The 20,950-nt window shown below is 34.8% G+C and overlaps 1 long non-coding RNA gene across 1 annotated transcript; it reads left to right on the forward strand.

Moving 5' to 3' along the window:
- The first annotated feature begins 2,112 nt into the window (after positions 1–2,112).
- Positions 2,113–13,732, forward strand: LOC148780153 (uncharacterized). Its single transcript, XR_016041984.1, has 2 exons — positions 2,113–4,121; positions 12,500–13,732. It is a non-coding gene; the product is annotated as an uncharacterized LOC148780153 (long non-coding RNA).
- The last annotated feature ends 7,218 nt before the right edge of the window (positions 13,733–20,950 follow it).

Below are 20,950 nucleotides of genomic sequence, written 5' to 3' on the forward strand. Positions count from 1 at the left end.
AATTGCTTTTTTGGTTGTGATTGAAGCAAGATTGTCGATTCCGCGTCATCAGATGGTGGTGACTCGGTATGGGGTGTAATAAGTCTGGTTGAGGTAATCTCCGACACTCTCAATTTTATTTATTACAATTCAATCTTTATATTCTGAAGCATAAGAAGTGGCATCAAGGTTTGTAAGATCTTGGATTTGTTAGTTTTATTTTATGTGAAGCAAAAGTTATTGTAATAAGACTATTTGTTGTGATATTTGTCAAAAGAAAAAAAAAAGAAAAAAAAAGGGCTGAAAAGAAGAAAATAAAATATATATTCCCAACAAAATCACATTAGTCTTTATTTCACGTACAACATTTTCTCTCTCTAAAGTTTTTCTATCGTATGAATTTCAAAATAATGAGTGATTTGTTAATGATGATTGTTAAAACCACATCTACAAATAATTATACCTGCATTACATGATATTTTAAATGATTTGTATAACACCCTCTCTCAATCTACTGTTATTTTTTATTATTGGTATTCAACTTATCATCACAAAATTATAATTAGGGTACTTTTTTTATTATTATTGTTGCTTATAAATTTGTTTAGTTGAATTTCTATTATAGTCTCTCTTAATTTTCCTTCTTATAAGCATAATCTAGAAAAATTATGACTTTCTTTTCAAAATAATTTTTAGATAAATTTGAATATATATAAAAAAAGCTTTTCCTAATTTTTGGATATGCAAATCCAGAAATTAATAATCATTAATCGCAAGATTTTATGATTAAAAAATTAGAAATTAACGACTTTCCTAATTATCTAAAATTAAAAATACGAAATAAAAGAATAAGTTATTTTTATAATCATTGAGTACAAAAAGATGGGCAAGCTTTCTACGCTTCCCCTACAGTATAAAACTTATATACTTCCCCTTATCTAGCTGTTCATTCTGAATGGAGAGCTAAAATTGCTCCAATCATAATATCACGTCTCTACACTAATTTTTTTTTTTTTCTATAAACTATTTTTACACCAAATTTTGGACGTCCAATCCTCTATTAAACTCGTATTAGCAAAAAATATAAAAAATTATTTTCATTAAAAAAAAAAAAACAAAATACCCTTAAAAGTTTCAAGAGGTATTTTGGTCATTATATTTTATCGAAAATTTATGTTTCAATATTTTTTATAGGTGCACCCCAATTAGAAGATGGCATGTACCAAATTTCATATTCATATAATTTGTATAAAAAACACTAAAAATAAAATACTTTGATACGTCGGATCTAAGATCAAACAGTGAGTGGGTCTCTTGATCAAAATTGGATGGCTGGATGGTAGGGGAAGCATAGATCTTCTACGCCGCAAGGGAAGTATAAAAACTTTTTCCAAAAAGATATTGTTATTTCTTATCATAAATTTATATTCCAATAATTGTTCGAAGTTATATCAGATTGTCATGTGTTAGACAACAATACATAGTTAATGAATCGAGTATTAAAATTAAATGACTCAGTTGCATGAATTTGGAGCTAATTTATATTGAATAAACATACTTTAAAAGTAAAAAATAAAAAATAACAAATTGGATTAAGGTCTCTTCAATTTTGGATGCTCATAATCTTAAAATTTTTACATTTAAGAATTTTAATTAAAAAATTAGCACATCTCTTAATTTTGGAATTTTAATATCTCCAATTAAGAAAAAACTTAATTTTTTTTTTCTTATTTTGTATTCCCAATATTACTATAAAAATAACTTAATTGGATTTCATTATTAAAAAATTAGAAAAAAAATGAAATTGGAAAATCCGAAATAAAAATTAAGTTATTTTATAATCATAAAATAAAAAAATTAAACATGTTATTCTTTATCACATTTAAATTCCAATAATTCTTGGTAGTTATAGACAAGTATTGCACAACAATAAATAATTAATGAACCGAGAATTTAAATTAAATGAGTATGTTCCGTGTATTTGGAGTTAGCTTATATTGAATAAGCAAGAAATTGGATTAAGATTTCTTCAATTTCTGATGATCATAATTTGAAAATTTGTAAATAAAGAATTTTCTTCTATCATATTTCTTAACTTTGGAAATTTAATATCCGACATTTTGGAAAAACTTATTTTTTTTTATTTTTTATTTTGGATTTTTGAAATTTTTGTTTAAAATATCCTAAATCCAAAAGTGTTAACTTCTGGAAGAACAAATGTAAATTAATTTGATACTTCACTATATTATTTTTAGGCCAAAATTAGAAATCTATCTTTTTAAAAAAATTGGTATGAATTTTATCAGAACAAAAAAAAACTTTTCCTAATTATTTGATTTGAAAAATCAGAAATTAAGAATTATGTTTTTTTAGAAAACCAAAAATTCTTAATTTTGGATTTTCAAAATTTAAAAATATGCCTTTTGTCTTATTTTGATTAATTTTGTAGTAAAACATTAATTTATATGAGTAGTTCGTTTTTTTAGTTTTTTAAATAATTTTCATAATTTATTTTTAAAGATTCTTCAAAAGTTAAAGAATACATTTTGTAAATTTACCGCATACTAATTATCAAAACGTAAAAATGAAATATTTAAACTTTTTGCAGGGCTTATCTTTAAGGATTTCAACGACTTTTATTTAATGGAAGTTTTCATTGCCTTATTAATTTAAGGAATTCACTCTAAAACTTTTCTTGTACCAAAAAAAAAAAAAGGCTCATTCAACGGGTACTGTTTTAGGATGTGTGCATATTTGCTCATTCAAAGTTAATTAATTATAGCGCATAAAGTTTGAGCTTCATCTGTTGAATTTAAAGGTTATGAAACCAATTGTCCAGGATGGAGGCTGGAGAGGGTAATGGTGATGAACAGGATGGTCTTCTGCTACGGGTAGCAGCGGTGCGGTTCGATCTCTCAGCTGGTTTGCTTTCAGATAGAGCTTTCAGTGGTAGGCTCCTTCTCCCCACTGTCAAACGATATTTTTGGGTTGAGCAACTGGGCTAGGAGAAGCTGGCGTCTATATTATACCCCGACGGTCAGAGTTTTGGGGAAGAATAAGATAGGTTTTTTTCCTTCGCTCGAAAGAGGATTCATTGAGGGCCCTATCAAATCGTTTCGTTAGAATTCGTGGGAAGCAGCTTTCGTTAGATCAATGAAAACCTTCTTCCCATTCTTCTTATTTGAGGATGGATCAGATGCTCAGGTGTTCCACTCCATGCGTGATCGGATGAAACTTGTCGTTTGCTGGCAAATTGTTGGGGTGAGTTATGTGATATTAATAGAGAGTCATTGTTTGGGATTAAGCTTCGTCATTTAAGGATTCATGTTTGGAAATTTAGTGGGATTCCAATCCCAAAATAGGTCCGACTTATGGTGGGGCATGAGTCTTTTTCCATTACTATCTCCTCTGAAGCTAAAAGGGATTTGCTGCCTAAACCTGTTGTGGTTGCTAATGGTAATGGCGATTGTATCATCTCTGAGGAGAAAAGTTTCCCGTCGGCAACCGGTATTGCTTTCTCCAGGAGAAAGTGTAGCAACTCACCAACACCGTCGGAAGTCTAGAAAAAGAAGCGAAAGGTTCAAAATTCAAAAGACTCGAAAATATGGGTACTGGTTAGGCGTTTCACGGATACATCGGAGATCGTGGTGCCCAATATTCCTGCTAATGTTAGTACAGGCTTATCTGGTGTGGACCATCGGACTGGGGTAGTCCGCGAGGTATCACCACCTCAGCCTATTTTCTTTCGGAAGGGGAAGGGACGGTTGGCAATTTGGATAGGAAGTCTTCTGAGGTGCTGCCCAAAGCGTTTGAGCACGTGGCAGCCAGGCCGGTGTTCACGTTGGGGAATTTTGGGGGAAAGCGTTGGAAGTTGTCCCCATTCTGTGTCTCTAGCAGGAAGGCGGTGGTGGTTCTTGTGGCTCATCCTTCGTACAGAAGTTCGGAGGAGGTTTGCTGTCCAGTTGTTGTCGGTTATAGTGCGAAAGATGTTTCCTCTTTTTCATCGAGGTAGGGCGTGGAATTCAATGACCTGCGTTCGACCCTCTGTCTGTGAATCCATTTGGAATGGTGGTTGCGCATGAGGCTTTGAATGGCTTTGGTCGTTGTGGATGACGATTTGAATGGCTCTGATGTGGACGACGGTGGGTGGAATTCTGACGACCTAAATTTTTAGGACAAAAATAAATAAATAAAAGATAATATAAATAAAAAATAAAATAAATAATTTTAACATAAATAAATATAAAACAAATAAATAAAATGATATTTATATATTAATAGTAATAATAATAATAATTTTATATTGTTAAGATATTGCTATTTTTATATTAACAATAAATAAACGATATTATTGTTAATATACTTGAGAGTTCAATTTTATTTAGATGGACATCTTAAAACTTTATGTTAACACTCCTTGCACAACACTTTGCATCTCAAATGTTTCTACTTTATTAGACAATCTCTCTCTCTCTCCTCTCCACTATCATGGAAGAAGCAACGTTTGAGTATTCATTGGAAATGGGCCACTAGAGCCTATTACAAATACAGACGATTTGTGTAAGGTCACAAGACCTTGTTACAATCAGATGCCTTATATCAGTACATCTTGAAGACAAGTGTGTACCCTCAAGAAGCAACAGTGCTAAAAAAGAGATAAGAAGTGAAACCCACCCACCCAAAGAGTGTGACGATGGTTGCTTCGGATGAAGGCCAGTTTATGCAATTGCTCATGTAAATCGCAATCCCTGTTAAGTTGATTTGATATGCTTTCTTTCTCTAAAAAAGATTCTTCATTCACATCGAGTCTCTGAAGAAAGTACCGATATTTTGTGTGGGCTGGAATTGATGCTCCCCCAATTTCAGAGTTAATGTAAGTGACTTCATTATCTTGAAAAATAATCCGTTCTTTTTAAAAATAAAATGAAATAATTACTTCTGCTTATTATCATGAATTTTAAGCGTGATAAATTTTATGCACAAGCGACCTCATTATTTTGAAAAATAATCTTTTTAATAAAATCGTGATATTTTATCTATATTATAAATCTTAAATGCTGTAAATTCTTATAAAAATAAATTTATTTATTTTTCTTGTCTATTGTTAGAAAATTTTAGATACTGTATAATTATTAGAAACAAATGTGATATTTCTGCTTTAGTAAAATTGTGAGATTTCTTTCTACTATTTTTTAATATTTAGACATTGTAAAATTCATGTGCAAATGACTGCCTTATTATTTGAAAATTGATGTTTTTACATTTGATGATAGCATTATCTGTGAAATGTTTATTTGCAAATTGACATCCAATAAATTATGATAATTCTGTATTATTGAATTTTTATAAGAGTTTTTCTATACATATTAGATTGGCAATTATGCTAGAATGTCTTTACGAACTGCTACCTTTCTTCATTTGAACCCAAAATATTTGACTGGTTATTTTAGAAATGTTATTGGAAGTGATTTTTATTAATGGTTTCAGTGAAATTAATTTAAGTGATATGTTGAGTACATGATATTGCTGCTTTCGAATGTTTAAAGAGATTTAGAAATACTTTAAGTAGGCAAGTGGACTCATCCGGTTCTCCGGTGAGGTATAAGTGGACCTATCTGGGACACCGGTAGGGATTACGTGGACTCATCTGGTATGCCGGTGAGGTATAAGTGGACCAGCAGGGATTAAGTGGACCTATCTGGGACGCCGATAGGGATTAAGTGGACCCATCAGGACGTTAATGGGGTATATAGGTGACCTACTTGGAACGCCAGTAAGGTAATTTGTGAAATCCTTTGAATTATGCACTGCCGTTAAAATGTTATATGCATTTCAATTATTCGGATTATACTTAATTATGCATTTTTGAAAGTGAAACTTTTATGTATTTCTGTTAATAGATCTCCTTTTTGAAAATATTAATATCTTTCAACCATGATTATTTTTAGGATTATGATGATCACTTACTGAGTAGCCAAACTCATCAAATTATGGTAAACATTTTTCAGGATAACTGTGGTTTCATTTTGAGTGCTTGTCAGGATCAACTCTAGAAGATATTGTAGTTGTGTTTAAACTTTCTTTTGTTACTTTGTAAGAATTCGCTACTGTAAATTTGTCCTATCAAGAGATGTATATATGTTTTGACTGTAACATCTCAGGAATATCAGTATTGTAAATTCTTGGCGCGTGACAATTATGGTATCAGAGCAATAGGTTTAAGATTCTTAGGAAATTTAAAAAGAATATACTTAAAAGCACATTTATTGTGTGTACAGACCGAGACGAAGTCAAGATCCAGAATAGCTGAAGCTAATATGGAAGGAATTCAAAAAGCCTTGAAAAATATGGTTGCTCCAATGCAACATCAGATGGAAAAAAGCAATTCACCTTGGCAGTCAGTTAAGGGAAATGGTGGGAGTAAGGTCGAACAATTTAAGAAATTGAACCCACCTTCTTTTAAGGGTGCTGTAAACCCACTGGAAGCCGAGGGATGGATTATGCAATTGGTGAAAATATTCGAGATAATGAATTGTTCTGATGATCGGAAGGTGGCGTTGGCAGTTTTTATATGAGAAGGAGAAGCATAACATTGGTGGCAAATGGCAAAAAGAGTATTGGTCAAATAAAATAAACCCTGGACTTGGGAGGTATTTCAAGAAGCATTTAATGAAAAGTATTTCTCAGATTTTATTCGAGACCAAAAAGAAATGAAATTTATGGAATTAATTCAAGAAAATCGAACAGTAGCATAGTATGAGGCCAAGTTTACTGAATTGGCCAGGTTTGCACCACATATGATTAACAATTTGGCAAGAAAGGTGAAAATTTTTGAAAGGGGTCTTAGATCAGCTATTAGAAGCAGAATATCAGTTTTAAAATTGAGAACTTATGCTGAAGTAGTGGATCGAGCCCAAATTATCGAAAAAGATTTCGAAGATTTCCAAAAGATGAAAAATCAGAAAAGTCAGGTTAGACCCACACCATCTAATCGACAACAGCTTGAAAGGGCAAGCAAGAAGCCAAGGCTCTTGCCACTTCAAAGCCCAATAGAACCATGTAAAAAATGTGGGAAAAAGCATGGATCGAGCCCTTGTTATTGGAATACTGGAGCCTGTTTTAAATGTGGAAAATTGGGGCACCAGATTATAGAATGTCCTAGCTTACAAATGCACCATCTTCCAAAGTAAGGAGAGATAGCTCAAAAGCCTCAAATGAAGGGATAAGTATTTACGATCACCCAGCCAGATGCTCAGGCCTCAAAATCAGTGATCCAAGGTACTCTTATTATTTTTCAAAAAGTAGCTCATATTTTGATTGATCCTGGATCTACTCATTCATTTGTGTCACCACACTTTACATGCCACTTAAAGGTAGAACCAGAACAATTAGAATACATTCTAGAGGTAGCCACACCGATGGGAAATTCAAGTGACACCAATATAGTGTACAAATCCTGTGTAATAAAGATAAAAGAAAAAAAAACTGTTGGTTGATTTAATACTCCTAGAAATTCAAGATTTTGATGTAATCTTAAGCATGGATTGGCTTTCTACATACCATGCAAGTATTGATTGTTGCAAGAAAATGGTTACCTTTAGTATTTCAAATCAACTAGTATTTTACTTCAATAGTATCAAAGAAGACTCCCCATCATATTTAATCTCCTGTATTCGAGCTAATCGCCTCCTTCGAAAAGGGTGTCAAGGCTTTCTTGGTTATATCAAAGAAGATAGGAAGGAAGAGATAAATTTGGATACCACTCCGGTTATCTGAGAATTTCCCGACGTTTTCCCTGAAGAATTGTCAAGATTACCGCCTGATAGGGAAATTGAATTCTCTATTGAATTATTGCCAGGGGTAGCCCCAATTTCTAAGGCACCTTACAGAATGACACCTGCAGAACTTAAGGAACTTAAACAACAATTGGAAGAATTATTAGATAAAGGTTTTATCAGGCCCAGTGTGTCACCTTGGGGTGCTCCGATATTGTTTGTTAAAAAGAAAAATGGGACCATGAGATTGTGTATCGATTATAGACAGTTGAACCAAGTGACAGTAAAAAATAAGTATCCATTACCTAGAATTGATGATTTATTTGATCAATTACAATGATCACAAGTGTTTTAAAAAATTGATCTTAGATTTGGATATCATCAGCTTAAGATTAAAGGTGAAAATGTTCCCAAGACAGCTTTCAGAACAAGGTATGGCCATTATGAATTTTTAGTCATGCCTTTTGGATTAACCAATGCACTAGCTACATTTATGGATTTGAAGAATCGGGTCTTTAAGCCTTTTTTGGATAAATTTATTATGGTATACATCGATGATATTTAATTTATTCCAAGAATCAGAAGGAACATGAGCAACATGTAAGAATGGTATTGTAAATATTAAGAGAAAAGAAATTGTATGCCAAACTTAGTAAATGTGAATTTTGGCTTGAACAAGTGACATTTTAAGGACATGTCATATCAAAGGAAGGTCTATCAGTTGATCCTTCAAAGGTTGAAGCTGTTGTTAATTGGAAACAACAAAGTAATGTGACTAAAGTTCGAAGTTTTTGGGATTGGCAGGATATTACGAAAAATTTGTAGAAGGATTTTCTCGAATCGCAACCCCATTGACTCGATTAACACAGAAAAATGTCAAATTTGAGTGGACAAGTGAATGTGAGGAGAGTTTTCAAGAACTAAAAGTTCGATTAACTTCAGCACTTGTTTTAGCTATTCCTGAGGGGAGTGAGGGATTTGTGATTTATAGTGACGTTGCACATAAAGGCTTGGGCTGTGTATTAATGCAATATGGGAAAGTAGTGGTATATGCATCCAGACAGTTGAAAGAATATGAGACAAAATATCCAATTCATGACTTGGAACTGGCTGCAATAGTATTCGCTTTGAAAATGTGGAGGCATTATCTATATGGTGAGCAATTCGAAATATACACAGATCATAAGAGCTTGAAATACCTCTTCTCTCAGAAGGATTTAAATATGTGGCAGATAAGATGGATGGATTTCTTAAAAGATTATGATTGTACAATTCATTATCATTTAGGAAAAGCTAACGTTGTGGCCGACGCTCTAAGTAAAAAATCTACAGGAGTCTTAGCTCATCTAAAGATCCAAGAAATGAGATTGTTAGAAGAAATAATGGATTGGCATCTGGCTCCATCCATTAATGGTGTGGTAAGTATGATTGCCAACATTAATGTAGAACCCCAATTAATCCAACAGATTCGATCGGTACAAAAGAAAGACCATCAGCTTATAACAATTGTAGAAGAAGTGAAGCTGGGAAAGAGAGACAAATTCTCTATATGTAATGAGGATTTGCTAAGATTCAAGGGTCGGATTTGTGTTCCGAATGATGAAAGTGTGAAGAGAGAAATCTTGGAAGAAGCACATCACTCTCGTTATACGATACATCCCAGAAGTATTAAAATGTATCAGGACCTGAAGAAAACCTTTTAGTGGAATAATATGAAAAAAGAGGTAGCACTATTTGTGTCTAAGTGCCTAACATGCCAGCAAGTAAAAGCTGAGCATCAAAGGCCCGCTTGGTTGTTGCAGCCTTTACTCGTGCTAGAGTGGAAGTGAGAGCACATCTCTATGGATTTTGTTTTTGGCTTGCCTAGAACAAATTTAAGACATGATAACATTTGGGTCATTGTGGACCGGCTGACCAAAGCTGCCCATTTTCTTCCGATTTGCACGACGTACACTTTGGATCGATTGGCCCAGTTGTATATTAAGGAAATAGTACGGTTGCATGGAGTTTCGGTTGGTATTATATCGGACAGGGATACCCGGTTTAGGTCTAAATTTTGGGCTAGGCTATAGTCAACCATGGGACGAGACTCACCCTTAACACTGCCTTTCATCCCCAAACTGATGGACAATAGGAGAGGACCATCCAAACCTTGGAAGATATGCTGAGGGCCTATGTCATTGACTTTACAGGAAGCTGGGATGACCATTTACCCCTGATTGAGTTTGCTTATAATAATATCTTTCAAGCCATTATTCAGATGGCACCATGTGAAGCCTTGTATGGAAGGAAATGCAGGTCACCCATCTATTGGGACGAGGTTGGTGAAAGAAAGCTTTTGGGGCCAGAAATTGTTCAGGTAACCACAGATAAGATAACATTAATTCGAGAAAGGCTCAGAACAGCTCAGAGTCGGCAAAAGAGTTATGTCGATAACGAAGGAGAGATCTTGAATTTGAGCAAGGTGATCGAGTTTTTCTAAAAATCTCTCCAATAAAAGGCATTATGAGATTCGACAAGAAAGGAAAGCTGAGCCCATGTTACATCGGACCATTTGAAATCCTGAAAAGAATCGGAGATGTCGCTTATAGACTTGCCTTACAGCCGAATTGGCAAACGTCCATAATGTCTTCCATGTATCATCCCTACGAAAATATCAACCCGACCCATTCCATATCTTGAAATATGAACTTTTACCGATCAGGAATGACCTATCCTTCATTGAGTAGCCAATTTTGATACTGGATAGAAGGGTACAAGTGTTGCGTAACAAGAAGATTCCTTTGGTCCGTATATTATGGCAATACCATTCAAGAGAGGAGTCGACTTGGGAACGAGAAGACGATATCAGAGAAAAATATCCCTATCTTTTTCAATAATCAGGTACACAATTTTAGAGGACTAAATTTCTTTAAGGGGGGGAGATTGTGACGATCTAAAATTTTTGGAACAAAATAATAATAATAATAATATTAATGGTGTTAACAGAAATAAATACAAAATAAATAAATAAAATGATAATTATATATTAGTAATGATAATAATAATAATCATTTTATACCGTTAAGATATTGCTACTTTTATATTAACAATAAATAAACGATATTATTGTTAATATACTTGAGGGTTCAATTTTATTTGGGTGGACCTTAGGTCCACCATCTTAAAACTTTATGTTAACACTCCTTGTACAGCACCTTGCATCTCAGGTGTTTCTACGTTATTCGACAATCTCTCTCTCTCCTCTTCACTGTCATGAAAGAAGCAAAGTTTGAGTATTCATTGGAAATGGGTCACTAGAGCCTATTACAAACAGACAATTTGTATAAGGTCACAAGAACCTGTTACAATCAGATGCCTTATATCAGTACATCTTGAAGACAAGTGTGTACCCTCGAGAAGCAGCAGTGCTAAAAAGAGATAAGAAGTGCAACTGAAACCCACCCAAAGAGTGTGATGATGGTTGCTCCGGGTGAAGGCCAGTTTATGCAATTGCTCCTGTAAATCACAATCCCTGTTAAGTTGATTTTATATGCTTTCTTTCCCTGGAAAAGATTCTTTATACACATCGAGTCTCTATAGAAAGTACCGATGTTTTTGTGTGGGATGGAACTGATGCTCCCCCAATTTCGGAGTTAATGTAAGTGACTTCATTATCTTGAAAAATAATCCGTTCTTTTTAAAAATGAAATGAAATAATTACTTTTTCTTATTATCATGAATTTTAGGCCTGATAAATTTTATGCGCAAGAGACCTCATTATTTTGAAAAATAATCTTTTTAATAAAATCGTGATATTTTATCTATATTAGAAATATTAAATGCTGTAAATTCTTAGAAAAATAAATTTATTTATTTTTCTTGTCTATTGTTAGAAAATTTTAGATACTGTAAAATTATTAGAAATAAATGTGATATTTCTGCTTTAGTAAAATTGTGAGATTTCTTTCTACTGTTTTTAAATATTTAGACATTGTAAAATTCATGTGCAAATGATTTCCTTATTATTTGAAAACTGATATTTTTGCATTTAATTATAGCATTATCTGTGAAATGTTTATTTGCAAATTGACATCCCATAAATTGTGATAATTCTGTATTCTTGAATTTCTATAAGAGTTTTTCTATACATATTAGATTGGAAATTATGCTAGAATGTCTTTACAAACTGCTACCTTTCTTCATTTGAGCCCAAAATATTTGACTGGTTATTTTAGAAATATTATTGAAAGTGATTGTTATTAATGGTTTCAGATATGTTCAGTACATGATATTGCTGCTTTCGAATGTTTAAAGAGATTTAGAAATACTTTAAGTATGCAAGTGGCCGGTGAGGTATAAGTGGACCTATCTGGGACGCCGGTAGGGATTACGTGGACTCATCCGGTACGTTGGTGAGGTATAAGTGGACCTACAGGGATTAAGTGGACCTATCTGGGATGTCGATAGGGATTAAGTGGACCCATCAGGAAGCTGATGGAGTATATAGGTGACCTACTTGGGACGCCAGTAGGGTAATTTGTGAAATCCTTTGAATTATGCACTGCCGTTAAAATATTCTATGCATTTCAATTATTCGGATTATACTTAATTATGCATTTTTTAAAGTGAAACTGTCAATGCATTTCTGTTAATAGATCTCCTTTTTGAAAATATTGATATCTTTCAACCATGATTATTTTTAGAATTATAATGATCATTTACTGAGTAGACAAACTCATCAAAATATGGTAAACATTTTTCAGGATAACTGCGGTTTCATTTTGGGTGCTCATCAGGATCAACTTTGGAAGATATTATAGTTGTACTTAAACTTTCTTTTGTTACTTTGAATGAATTCACCACTGTAAATTTGTCTCATCAAGAGATGTATTTATGTTTTGACTGTCACATCTCAGGAATATCAGTATTGTAAATTCTTGGGGCGTGACAGGGATATTCATTCACCTACTGGGAAGGAGACTTATGGTGGCCATGGGTGTGTAGATTCCCATGAAGGGGTTGCTGCATTTGATCAGGTGTTGGAGGAAGTGGATGTTACAATTCCACTCAATATCATCCACCAGGAAGATCGCCCTTTACTTCTTCATCTTTCTATTATTCCTTTGCATGAGAGTACCGTTGCTTTTCCTGCTCGTGGCTCTGGTTTGATGGTGGTGTCGCCTGGTGTTATTCTAGAGGAGAGTGGTGTATGACTGAGTCATGCTCCTGGCTTGTCCCCAGTGGAGGTTTCTTGTGGTGCTCTTCTGCAGGAAGTTGATTTACGCCAGATATCCTCCATTGTCTCTGACAGTGGCATGGATTTCAAGGTTCCCATAAGAGTGGTATTTCAAGAAATTCTTGCAAAAAATAAGGTAGAGGAATTAGTAAAATTGAAGAAGGACTCATTGGCTGAGGAGGTTGTGAAGGCTGCACTGCCGGATCAGACCCCCAAGAGTGGTGGGAAACAGTCGAAGGCTAAAGGTAAATCACTGGTGAAGGGCACAACATCATCAGCTAGCCTGTAGGCCAGTGGTCCTGTGCGGCTTGCCCCGACTGCTAGAGGGGTGGGGATTGATGAAGACCGGATCATTAAAACCAGCACGGATCCTTCCTCGGACGATGATGAAGCTTCGGCCAACTTGATGAAGAAGGATGCTTTTCTGGAGAAGAAGTTATTTGGTGCTAGCAAGGATGATCCAGGTTCATCCTCCTCCAAACCTTGCTGATGAATATTCTCTCTTGGAATGTTCAAAGTTTGGGTGGCCTCAATCGTAAGAATGACGTTTTATTTTTAGTTTCTCTTTTTAAACCTGCTATTTTGATTTTCCAGGAAACCAAGCTTCCCTGTCCTACTATCTTTGGTGTCAGGGAAGTTTGGGGATCTGGATCAGTTGATTTTTGGGTTTGGTTGCAGTGGGTGCCTCTGGGGGTTTGTGGATGTTGTGGGATCTCACTGTTTTGACTTCTTTCTGTTCTTTTAAAAAAGACAATTTCTTGATGGTTGGTTTTAAGGGTCCTGCTGATTTTCAGTGGGGTTTGGTGAATGTCTAAGGTCCTCATTCTGTGGGCCAAAAGGAGGTTTTTTAAAATGATTTGTCTGAGTGTATCTCCAGTTTATTCTGCCCTTTTTGCTTGGGTGGGGACTTTAATTTTATCAGGTGGCCTGATGAAAGTACCTTTGGGGGCTCTATTACTGCTGCCATGTGAATGTTTAATCATTTTATTGAGTCCCATGTTTTGCTTGATCTGCCTATCTCAGGCACTACTTTTACTTGGATAAATGGTAGCTTGACAAATTTGTCCATGTCCAAATTGGATAGATTCTTGGTGAGTAGAGATTGGTCTGAGTCCTTCCCTTTGGCGGCAGTTAGAGTTTTGCCTAGACTCTCTTCTGACCATACCCCTATCTTATTATGTACCAAAGTCCTTTCTGGCGGTCCTAAGCCCTTCATATTAGAGGCTGGCTGGTTAAAAGAGAAAGGGGTGTGTGCTTTGATCAAAAGTGCTTGGGAGAATTCTATTACAATTGGCTCTATAGATTTCCAATTGCATAAGAAGCTTTTGAATGTTAAACACAAGCTTATTGCACGGAAATCTGATACGTGAGTTCATCTCAAACAAAAAATTGATGAAGCTCTTAAAAGTTTAGAGGAAGTGGATGCTATTGCTCAATGTTCTGGAACTCTATCTGAGGAATTGATTTTAGAGAGAAGTTCTAAATCTCTGGAGTTACAGGAACTTCGCAGGGTTGAGGAGGTTTATTGGAAGCAACAATCCAGGGTCAAGTGGCTCAAGGAAGGGGATATGAATACAAAATTCTTCCATGCCATTGCAAATGCCAAGAGACGACAAAATGATATCTCTGGCCTCTTAATAAATGACATTGACCCGGATGATGATAATGGTATGGCTAGTGCAGTTGAGTCATTTTCAAAAAGCATTCACTACTGAGATGAGGGTTACACCTAGACTAACTAGAGTGGGCTTTAAATGTCTCGCTCCAGAATTAGTTACATCTCTTGAAAGAGAGGTGACGATGGAAGAAGTTAAAAGAGCAGTTTTCTTCCTGCCTGGTGATAAAGCACCTAGCCCTGATGGTTTCCCCTTATTATTTTTCCATAAATTCTAGAATTTGATTTGTGACGAGGTGTTCCAGATGGTGCGAAGTTTCTTGAGCAATGGTGAGATTTTTAAAGGAGTTAATTTGCCTTTTATTGCGCTCATCCTAAAGGAGACTGTCATTTCAAACCTAGGGGATTATCGACCTATTAGTCTACTTTCGAGTCTCTATAAAATTATTGCTAAAGTCATAGCTGAGAGACTTAAAGTAATGCTGCCGGTTATCATTTCTGGACCTTAATCTGCCTTCTTTAAGGATAGGATGATAACTGATAGTGTGCTGGTTTGCTCAGGAGTGCATTCACTCGAAAGTTTTGACTGGTGAAGCTGGGATTGTTATTAATTTGGACATGGAAAAGGTATATGATAGAGTGGAATGGAGCATTTTCCTAGAGATTATGAAAAACATGGGTTTTGGGGACAAATGACAAAGTTGGATTTTTGGGTGTTTATCGTCTGCCCACTTCTCTGTGCTATTTAAGGGTAGCCCATCATGCTTCTTTCACGCCTCTAGGGGGATGTGCCAGGGCGACCCGCTATCCCCATTTTTGTTCACCATTTATGCTAAGTGCTTTAACTTCTTATTGTAGAATGTTGAGGCTAAAGGACACTTCTTGGGGTTCCAGTTGGCTAACGGTGGTCCGTGTATCTCACATCTTCAATCTGTAGATGATACTCTACTGTTCTGTGAGGCTAGACATGCTCATGTTGCCAATGTTGCCATCTTTTTGAAGTGTTGTGAAGTGCCTTTGGGCCTCAAGGTCAACTTCGTTAAAGCTGCAGTTGTTGGCTTAAATTGTACTGACTCTGTGTTGCAGGAGTTCGCTGAGATTATGGGATGTAAGGTATCCTTTCCAATTGTTTATTTAGGATTGCCAATTTCAGATGGTTGTCTTCCATTAGTAGTATGGGATAAAGTAATCCAAAGGATACAAGTGAAGCTGGATTTATGGAAATACAAATATTTGTCTTTTGGAGGAAGGATCACATTAGTGAAGGCTTGTTTGTCAAACTTGCCCATTTATCAAGTTTCGCTGCTACAAATTCCTCCTCGGGTATGGAAAAAAATTGAAACTCTTATGAGGGGCTTCCTTTGGGGGTCTAATGATAACCTCAAGAAATATCATCTCATTCGGTGGGATAGAGTTTGCACACCTAGGAGGGAAGGTGATTTGGGTATTAGGAAGATAAAACTTGTTAACCAAGCCTTACTTTGTGTGGAGCTTAAACTTCAAATATCAGTTGTGGTACCATGTGGTAGTCTCGAAGTATGGCAGAGATAGCTATGATATGTGGGCTGGGCTGAGGAAAGGAACTAGGGGTATGTCTTATTCTTGGAGAGCCATCAATGTTTGCAAGCCCTTAATCCATAGGGATATTCATTGGAGTCTGGGCAATGGGTGCAATATCTCCTTTTGGCACCACAAGTGGGTGGGAAATTCACCCTTGAAATACCTATTTCCAATGGTATTTCAGAGGGTGGAGAATCCTCATGCCACTGTTGTTGACCTCCTTGATAGACGGGATAATCAGAGTGTTTGGAACATTTCTCTTCCTTATAATAGAGTTACTGAGCAGATTTTTGATGAATATGTGAGATTGCTTAACCTTTTGCAAGGTATTTATGTGCCGCGTCAGGCATAAGATGCAATAGTTTGGGAGATTGAGTTAGATGGCATGTTTCGGTAAAGTCTATGTACCACCTTCTTTTTCATGGTCGCTGGAGATGGGCTTGGCCTAAAATTGCCAGTATTTGGAAATGGCCAGTACCTCTGAAAGTTTAGGCATTTCTTTAGGTGACCGTCCAAGAAAAGGTGCTCACTGTGGATAATCTCATCAAACGAGGAAGAGTGTTACCGAATGTATGCTTAATGTGTAAGAATGATGGAGAAACATGCCCTCATCTGTTTCTCCATTGTTCTATCGTTGGCAAAATTTGGCATTGGCTTTTTGATAAGTTGAGGACCAATCTGATAATGCCTGCCATTGTTAGTGGGGTAATTTCAAATTTGTTTGTGAGTTGGTTGCCTCAAATAGGTAAGGTGCTCTGGCAGATTGCTAGGTGCATGATATTATGGGAAGTTTGGAAGGACCGAAGTCGGAGAGTCTTCGATGGTATTGGCCTGCCAGTTGAGAGAGTCTTAGAGAAACTTTTACATTCTCTGTGGCATTCTTGCTCTGTTACTAAAGTGGGTAAGGATTTGTTGGAGGTGGATGTTAAGAGAAACTTAATGAACCTCTTTCATTTGGGAATAGCAAAGTGGAGATCAAAGGGTCGTTCGGTGCCACCTGCGGAAGGGATTTTCAAACTTAATTTTGATGGAAGTTCACTTGGGAACCGGTTATTGCAGGTTTTGGAGGTGTGGTTAGAGATTGGCATGGAGTTGTTGATGGCATTTTTCAATGGTCTGAAGCTTTTTGTGGATACAATGGTGGGTTCTCAGTGTGTAGTTGAAGGGGATTCGCTTAATATTATCAATTAATGTAATAGGATCCAAAGACCACCCCGCAGATTTGCGACCTGTCCATGTCCTTTTCCTGTTCTTGTATTCATATCTTTCGTGAGGCTAATGTTGTGGCTGATTGTCTTGCGAAAGGTGGCTCTGCTTTACCAGAGATTGTGGTCTCAAACTCTGTAATCTCTTGATTAATAATAACTCTAAATGTCTATCAAAAAAAAAAGTTAATTAATTATTTGCAGCCAAAGTTTTATGTGTTTCACTCTAAATTTGATATTTTTCTAATGTTTGAATCCTTTTTGAAATTAAGAAAATATTCAAAAATTAAGAATTGTGTTATTTTTAAAAAATAAATAAATCTTTATTTTGGAAATCCAATTCCAAAATATTTTGTTATTTTTGAAAATTTGATATTTTCTAATTAGAAATTAAGGTTTTTAAAATATTTTGTTCTTGAAAATATGAAATTAAGAAACAATTTATTGTACAGATTTATTTTCTCACTCATTATTTATTTTACAATTGTAAGTGTGCCATTTACGAGATTTATGTCATTTTTTAGAATCTTATTTTTATATTTTAATATTTAAAAATTAGAAGAAAAAAAGTTACATAAGTAGAAATAACATTTGATTATTTTAAAAATGGAACGTAGTCTTACTATCCAAAATTTCAAATATTCAAAGTCTGTAATATCAATATATTTAAAATTTGTTAGATTGTTTTTCTAATTTTTTGATATCAAAACTATGGAAATTAAGAGCAATTTTATTTCTTAATTCTCAATACCAAATTTAGGGGCCACGTAATGTACGGGTCACAACGTTCATGCATTCGGTTACACGGTTTCAAGCTGCATGACGTGGTTATCAATTTGCATGAAAGGGTGCGGTTCGCAGGAGCCGAGGCTCAAAACAATCAAATTAGTGCCCACCTTCAAATGGTATCGAGAAATGTAGTTTCAATACGCGAAATTTTTGTGATAGCATTAAAATATAGTTTCATTTTTAATTATAAAATTTAAAACTTAAAAAATAGTATAAGATCGAATATATCAATAAAAACTCGAAAATTTGCAAATTGACAGTCCAAAAATACGTACACTATTTACAATACTTAAAATCTATTTTTTCCTCGTGTTCATGCATCTTGATATCGAGATGATCAATTTGAAGATATTTGAGCATCAAAACAACTCTTTCTAATGAAATTTTTGAGATAAACTCTAATTTAGTTGTTTAGCGCCTCAGCTTTATATAAACTTTTTCTCAAAAGAAATGTTAGAACAAAGGACCATTCCAGACCTGACACTATTTATTGGGAGCAATAAGAAGCATTTATTTTGAAGATCTAGACAGCAATGAATCTTCCGTATCGAGGTTGATCTACTCTAGAAGGTCTTTCTAGTTTTCGATATTGTTCACTTGTTTATTTGGGATTTGTTAGGGGCAGTAAATGAATTTTAGGTTTTTGAGTATTTTTTATTTTTGTGGATTTTTTAATATCTTGTTATTTTTTTAAGACTATTCTTGGAATTTGAGTGAGGGTAATTTGGGTATGGGCATTTTCTTTTCACTGTAGGTCTAAGTTCCTACGCACTCTCACAAGTTCTATTCCCTAACAAAAGTTTCATACCATTATGAAAATTAGGGTTCATAGGCTTATATTGAAGGCTTGAGGACATGGGTGGATGATCAATAGTGGGCCTCATTGGTCGGTGGATTTATCAAAACTTAGCTTGAGCTACTGAAAATGACCATTTTGGGAGGGCCAAACTTGGGAAATTTTATTCATTTGCCATTGAATTGCATTTCTCTCATGCCTAAGTCGAATTCCCTTTGTTTGATGCGCTTTTTTTTAATTTTTGCTCGATTTTCTTTCTCATTTTTTGGGCATCTTACCATGATCATTCTACAAAAAATTTGGATAAAAACACTCCAAGATTTGAAGGAGTTATATGCTCAAATTTGTGGATTTTGTATCAAAACTGGAAGAATTCTCATGCTTCTCTCAAATTCTTTCAAGTTTTACCCTTTATTGGTCATTATTTGATGACTCATCACCATGAAACTTTGAGGAATCATCCGTGCATTAATTGATAGAAAATTTAGAAAAAACTCCACAAATTAAGGAGCTATGGTTATTTTTTGGCCGTTTTTGAAAAATTCAGCAATCTCCATGTTTCGAGCAACTTCTCTCTATGATCTGCTCCCAATTCGGCTCCTGTCATAACTTGTAGATGTTTGCGTTAATAACCAAAGTGAAAAAAAAAAAAAAAAAGAAAAAAAAAAAAAAAAAAAAAAAAACAGAGCTAGGTTGAACACCTAAAGAGCACACTTGTGCAGCTGTGACAAATGAATCCAAAAAAAAAAAAAAAAAAACAAACTGTGGGGAGACAAAAATATTGTAATATTCAAGAAACCGAAGCCCTAGGGGCTGCAGTGTCAATAACTTTTCAAGGCTTAGGTTCGATTGAAAACCCTAATATCTCCATTTAGATTGTAATGGCAAGGACCATCGATCAGGGGCAAAGAAAGCTCAAGGAAACATAGTCCCCAAATCCATTTTAGAATCGCCTTAGTTCTAATTAAGAATATTATCAGAAGGGAAAATCTCCAAAAGAAATCAAAATCTTAAAGAATTCTCAGCATAAGGGGCTGAAATTTAATTTCAAAATTTAGCTCTCTAATTAGATTTTTGTGAAGACAAAATCTCCTACCTAATGAAACTTTCTAACTAGTTAAAAAGGATGGATGTATCAATAAAAATTGCTGACCACCCCATTTTAAAAATCTCCCATTCTTAATTTTTTTTGGTTTTTAATCTTTTAGTTTTTCAAACTCCATCTCAAGAACAACCTTGATTCGGATTCTACAAAACATTGTTTTTGTGATTTCAAAAACTTTAACTGCCTCATTAAATCATAATCCGATAGCAGTCTGTGTTTCCCAAATCCTTCCCCTTTTGAAAGCTTCTAAAGTCTAAAAGAGGCTCGAGCCAGATAACAATTGGAAACCTATGTGAGAGAAAGGCTATCCGAATCCAACTCGCCTTATCGTCCCACCTAAAACTTCAAACTTCGAAACTATGAAAGAAGAAAGGGACTATTCAACTGCATAATACGAGAAGAGCCTTAGGAGCTGTCATGGGAATTCTAACAGTCAAAAGTATTCTTCGAAATATGGAATTCAAACCCGTAAAGGAAAAATCGAACCAGAATAGTTAGCCAAACATTGGGGCTGAAAATGGTTCAATTAGCCTAATCAGTAAATTGGCCGGTTGTACCGGCTTAATCGGGCAAGTCCCGGACAGTAAAAAAAGTATTGAAAAATAAAAAATATGAAATAAAATATGAAAAGTATATTTAAAGTATGATTTAATAAAACACATCCAAATAAAGTTGAAAATTAATGAAAAATGGAATTTAGATAATCCCTTGTGCCCAAGGGTATTTTTGAATTTTTTTTAAAAAAGATGGACAAATATAAAAATAAGTATTAATAGCCAAATAAAAAATTCTAATATTTGTCAACATGATGGAAAATACTAAAATATTCATTATAAACAAAATCCCTTATTTTTTGAGATTTTATATAATTTTTTTTAAATACCCAGCCAGTTAACCAAAACTAGCCA

This window comes from Amborella trichopoda, chromosome 10 (genome assembly GCF_054954075.1).
Source record: "Amborella trichopoda isolate Santa Cruz 75 chromosome 10, AtrichopodaSantaCruz75HAP2 v2.0, whole genome shotgun sequence".
In the NCBI taxonomy this organism is placed as follows: Eukaryota; Viridiplantae; Streptophyta; class Magnoliopsida; order Amborellales; family Amborellaceae; genus Amborella; species Amborella trichopoda.